Genomic DNA, 6000 nt, shown 5'->3' with positions numbered 1-6000 from the left:
CCGCGCTCCCGGGGCCCCGCCGCCCCCAGCCCGCGGACCGAGAGCCTCCGGCGCTTCGCGGAGCCGCCCGCGCTCCCCTGCAGGTACCGGGGCTGGGGCCTGGGGCGGGGGTTTCGGAGCCGGGGACCCCCGCAGCCACGCGGACGGAGCGCCCTCCCCGCGGCCGAGTGCGGCCGGACGCGCTCCCCCAAGTGCCCGAAGTTTCCCTTTGCTGACTTCGCCGGACTTAACTTTGAATCGTGAGGTGACGCCTCAGAAAACACACGACGAGGGGAGTCGGTGTGCCGCGGGGAAGTTGTTGGTGGACGAAGTGTCCGTGCCTCCTGGCGCCAGAGGCCGCGGCAGGGAAGAGGAATGGACGGTCGCTAACTCTTCTTCTGCTTCAGGTAATGCTTTATTTGTTATACGCATTTTAGGCTTTGGTTGCCAGTGAGGGGTTCTGGGTTTGATCTAAGAAATGCTCACATTTTTAATCAACACATTTGTGGAACGGACGCTTCCTCTCAGATGGGGCGTTAATACGAGGTGAACAGTGAGCAAAGCCTGAGTGGTTGGTTACTCCAGGGGAGTAGTTATCAACCAGGCTTTGGCTTTTGAAATGCAAAGTGTAAAGGAATACCACCGTTGGGGTTAGACTCGTGTCGGTACAGGCGGCAGCTGGCACGATGTCGCTGCTGAATACTTAATTTTAAGCCATAAATCTGTCAAGTGGGAGACGAGCAGCTGTGTGAGCTTCTGAGCGCCCACCCCACACCTTCCTCAACTGATAGCTTAAAATATCCCCACTCCCTATTCCAGCCGGCACGCTTCCTTCATTTACATAATTCGGGCACGTGACCGTGGAATAGACTCTGTTTAGACCCTGGTCTCCCTGGAGCTCACACCTGGGATGATGGAGCGCCGTGATCACTCCTTAGAGCCCTGTGAGGCGGCAGGATTGTGGGGAGCAGCATATCTGGAGCCTGTGCAGTCACATCAGCGGTCCCTGACTGTGGGGCCTGTGGAGGACTGAGCTGGGCTGGTTTCTTCTCTCTGCCCCAGTGTTATGCTGAGCCATATTGGAGCCTAAGGTAGAAGAAAAATCAGTACTACAGATCCTGTCTTTATTTAAAACTGTGATGTGTTTTGTGCAGTGTGGATTCTGTGTTCATTTTGATGTTTTGAAACAGTCCATTGTACCATTTGTTTCCAGGAGTCTTTGGTACTCCCTGAAATTTTGTGCCTGGAGCGAGGGCCTCCCTTGGTCCAGACTTGCCTCCTGGTCAAGTTTCTTAGCTTCTCTGAGCAGCTGTCCTCAGTGAACAAATTAAAAAGTGGCACCTCCAAGGCTGCTGCGTGGCTCACACACAGCATATGGCCGCTGCGTGGGACCAGGCCCCTCGGGCTCAGGGAAGGGTGGATGTCCTATTCATATTGTTCAGCTTGGTCATCTTGAGCCGGTCACCGAAGCTTGATGAGTCTTGGTTTGACTTAGCAGAATGCGAGTGCCAGTCGCCAGCTCAGGGGGTTAAATGAGACTGTGGGTGAAGGTGCATTGCCCTCCTGGAGGGTAAGTTTTCTGAGATGGCACAGTAGGCTGGGTTTGCCTGGGCAACCTTGCAGCCATCTGCTCTTCCTTGGGAGGTTAGCTACGTGCCTGTGCACAGACACGCTTATAAACTCTGCTTGTGTTGCATGGAGACCCAGAGGAAGCCTTTCGATCTGAGTGGAGATGTTTCTTGCCCAGGGTTTATTGTGGAGGGCTGAAGGTCACCAGCCTCCCAGTTGTGATGTGCAGAGTTTTTTAGGTCAACTTACTTTTTTAGGTGAACTTAATTTTGCTGCTCTGAACAAGGGACTTTGGTTCCCTGTGATATGTCTAGTCTTAGGTCCTGATCGTGATTTTCCTGAGCCTAATTCAAAAGATTTTATCTGAGTCGCTATCTAGCTTAAAGCAGCTCAGTCCCCGGAAGGTCAGTCTCCATCTCCCCAGGTCACTGTCTGGGGCCCTTTCTCACTGCAGGTAGTCTCTGGGCTCCAGGAGAAGGTTGCAGCACCTCAAGGTGTGGGGAGCGTGGCTTCTTGCTGTCATCTGGTGGCTTTCCCACCACAGAGCCTCCTTTTTCTGTTTCCATTGAGCATTGTCCAGCCGGCTGTCACTGGAGTGAGACACAGTTGGGGACCCAGCTCCTGCATCCGGCCCTGAGGTCTCCACACCCTGTGTCTCCAACAGGTCCCTGCTGGGCATCTGGGAATCTGCCCAGTTTGTGTGGAATAGCCCAGGTCCCTAGTCTGAGCGGTCCCGTGTTCCTAGCAGTAAGCAGGACAAACTCCCCTCGGCCTTCCATGTTCCTCGCAATCCCCTGGGGTTTTTCTTCCCTCACTAACCCCTCTCCTCCAGGCTGGGTGTAAAGGGGCTGGGGGCTCCAGGTTCCTCTCTCCCTGTATCAGAAGAGCTTTTTTTTTTTTTTTTTAAATCTTTCTTAGGTTGTATCTCCTGTCCTCTGGACATGGGGGCTTAGAGTAAAGCTCTTGATGTGTAGAGGGAATTTCAGCATCTTATATATCTTAACTCCTCCCCTCCCTGGAGAAACCAGATGCACCCTGGAGATGTGGGAAGGAAGCCGGGGGGGCAGCAAACTGGGGAAATCTACTAGAAATTCCCTTTCCCCACCCCCTCATCTTCTGGGCAAGTCAGCCTCCGTTATCTGCACTGGACTTCTTATTACCTGAAAAAGACCGGAAGGACTGTAGGGCCTGTTGGAGTTACCAGTCAAGGATGGGGAGGAAAGGGGGGAAGAGTAGCTTTGAAGCTTTGGTGGTTGGAGGACAGAAGAGTTGTCTGCCTACACACTCCCGAGCCCAGCCCAGTAAACCAGGTTCACATGCTTCGGTGTTTTCCGAACGGTCACGCTGTTTATGCCGCTGCTGCTTCTTCATCACAGCGATCCACTGTATGCTTGGCATTTACCAAAAGCAGCAGGAAAAAATACCGAAAAATCCAAGTTGTAATTGATTCTTCAGGATCCTTGGGAATTGTTTGGAGAACTTGATTAGCCCTTGTGAAGCCTAAAGCTTCACAAGTCCTGGGGTTTGTTCATACTTTGTGGGTAGAAGGCAAAGTGGTCAGGGAGGGCTTCCCAGAGGAGGTGGGACTTTAAGTAACATTAAGACTTGGCCACATGTGTGATTAAAGAGAACTTCCCATGCGGAGGACTTCTTTTTTAAAAAAACTTTTTAGTTTGTATTAGGGTATAGCCGATGAACAATGTTGTGATCATTTCTGGTGAATAGCACAGGGACTTATCCAAAAACATGTATCCATTCTCCCCCAAACTCCCCTCACACCCAGGCTGCCAAATAACATTAAGCAGAGTTCCCTGTCCATTTTAAATATAGCATGTGTACCTGTCCATCCAAAACTCCCTTACTATCTCTTCCCGCCACTGGGAAGGACCTCTTGAACCCATAAAGACAGAAGACTCCCCAGGAGTGGTCTTTTGGGGCTCACCTCTTAGTTGACTCTTCCTGGTGTCATGCTTATCCCTTTTGTTGTCAGGGTACCTGTATCTGTACGTTGGACCATAGGCATGGTCAGCTTTCTAAATGCCTGGCATTTTCCCCCAACTGAATGGAAATCAGAGGAATTCTCATCTAATCCTGTTATTCTCAGTTATCTGCACCTGGAAGCGCATTTCAAACTTTCAGGTCAGGTAAATGGTCCTTAAGGTTCATCGATGATTCTAAGGAATCACTCTAGCATCCTTTGTATTCCTTTAATATGCTATGGCCCATAACCCTGAGCTCAGTAGGACACTAACCAGTAGGTTCCAGGGAATGGTCAGTGAATTTAGCGGCAGATTGACAAGAAATGATCAGACAGGGGTGGCCATGCAACCAGGGACACCCCTACCTGTGTCAGCTCCTTGTGGACCCTGGCACTGTTCCTGTGCAGACCTGGGTAGGAAGAGCTCCCAGATATGTTTCTTATGATTAAGCTGTTTGTGAAAGAAATTGCAGAAGAGCCTTTTGAAAGGTGAGGAGTAGGATGTTGTTTATTTGCTCAAGTGTGTTCCTAGCCCCGGTGTGGGATGGGCTTTTGTATGTATGAAGTTTGAGAACTTCTGGAATACCCACTCACCTCTGGGGTCCAGACAGTAGTCTCTCTTTTTTTTTTTTCTGTCCCCAGATTCGCACGTCTGTGGGAGGAAGCAGAAGCCTTAGGTCAGGTGTGCGAGTTTCCCAAGAAACCACTCTTAGAATGGCTGGCTTGAGTGGGGGTCGTGAAAATGTCAGAGGTGTTTTGCTTTCTTAAAGCAAGTGGTCCAGCTGAGCGGGGCAGTCAGGGCTCTGGTTTCCACTCTGCCACCTAGAGTCCTGGTGACCCCATAGCATGGGAGTGGGGATTCACGTATACCAGCATCACTTGAGATCCTGTATCGGTGGAGAAAATGCCTCCTGAATTATTTGTAGTGGTTACTCTTCCATTGTCTTTCTTAATAAGCAAAAGGGCATTTATTTTGATCCCAATTAGGACCCCCAAGGCGATGGCACCCCACTCCAGTACTCTTGCCTGGAAAATCCCATGGACAGAGGAACCTGGTAGGCTGTAGTCCATGGGGTCGTGAAGAGTTGGACACGACTAGAGTAACTTCCCTTTCACTTTTTACTTTCATGCATTGGAGAAGGTAATGGCAACCTGCTCCAGTATTCTTGCCTGGAGAATCCCAGGGATGGGGGAGCCTGGTGGGCTGCCCTCTGGGGTCGCACAGAGTCGGACACGACTGAAATGACTTAGCAGCAGCAGGGGCTTCCCTGGTCGCTCAGATGGTAAAGAATCTAACTGCAATGCAGGAGACCTGGGTTCAGTCCCTGGGTTGGGAAGATCCCCTGGGGAAGGGAATGGCAACTCACTGTAGTATTCTTGCCTGGGGCATTCCATGGACAGAGGAGCCTGCAGTTCATGGGGTTGCAAAGAGTCAGACACAGACCGAGCTACTAACACTATTACACATAACACCCCCTAATAAAAGATCCTAAAGCAATGAAGGGTCTGAGATCTGATGGTGATCCAGGACAACGAGCAAGTCTGCGGTGTAGAGCACTGCTGAGCAGGGCTAGTGGTAGATGTCCTGTTGGGAATGACCTTATTGTGCTCAGTCATGTCCGACTCTCTTGTGACCCCATGGACTGTAGCCCGCCAGGCTCCTCTGTCCATGGGATTTCCCAGGCAAGAATACTGGAGTGGGTTGCGATTTCCTCCTCCAGGTGGGAAATGAGCTTGATGCAGTTTCAAGTGAGAAGCCAGGGCAGAGAGATGGGGCAGGTAACAGAGGTAGGGAGGGTGCAAGCAGGTGGGATCCCCCCGGCACCTGAGTCCTGGGGCACACAGGGCTCGCGTGCTCCATCTCCCTCTGCAGTGTCAGCTTTTCCTGCTAACATGGTTACAAGTACTAGCAGCCAGGCTACTGACGGGAGGTGCCCTGGACCAGTCACCCTCCCCACCACCCACACACACACCCACACACACCCACACCCACCCACACACACACACCCCCCACACACACACACACACGCTTGTTCTGCAGGCGAGATGTAGGGCCTGCTGCATCTGTGACTGGCTGATGAGCATGACAGACGGCGGTGGCTCCGAGGACCACTTTGAATGTTGCCCGTGGGTAACGGAATTAGTCAATATCAAGCCCCTGTTGTATATTTAGTCTCCTGTAGATGAATATATTGTGAATATTTAGTACCTTTTCAGCACTGAGTGTATCATGAATATTTACTGCCCAGCTGCCTGGGTATATTTAGTGCCTCATGAATATCAGGTGTCTGTCTGTCCTTCCACACCTCTCTGTCTTGCATGTGCTCTCCTTACTGAGTGTTTGTCTCTGCTTAACCTATCTTACAAGAGTCCTTCATCCTGTTTCCTGTCCTTTCTGGACACACTGCTCCGACCCTGTGCAGACTGCTCTCGGCTCTTCTCTCTCTTGTTCTATGTGCAGCCCTGGGGCCAGG

The 6000-nt window shown here is 51.4% G+C and overlaps 1 protein-coding gene across 2 annotated transcripts in view; it reads left to right on the top strand.

Annotated features, from left to right (window-relative positions):
- The first annotated feature begins 167 nt into the window (after positions 1-167).
- The window catches only part of CRACDL (CRACD like), a 126465-nt gene continuing 120632 nt past the window's right edge, over positions 168-6000 (top strand). The window contains exon 1 of one of the 2 annotated variants that reach the window (XM_040267649.1): positions 168-386. The gene's annotated coding sequence lies outside the window, so the exon portion shown is untranslated. Of the gene's footprint in view, positions 387-419; positions 1071-6000 lie in introns of those variants that run through there. The other variant, XM_040267650.1, reaches the window with a different exon arrangement.

Source organism: Oryx dammah, unplaced genomic scaffold (genome assembly GCF_014754425.2).
Source record: "Oryx dammah isolate SB20612 unplaced genomic scaffold, SCBI_Odam_1.1 HiC_scaffold_25, whole genome shotgun sequence".
NCBI classification, from domain to species: Eukaryota; Metazoa; Chordata; class Mammalia; order Artiodactyla; family Bovidae; genus Oryx; species Oryx dammah.
Note: the sequence above shows the minus strand (reverse complement) of the source record. Positions and strands in the feature narration are given on the sequence as shown.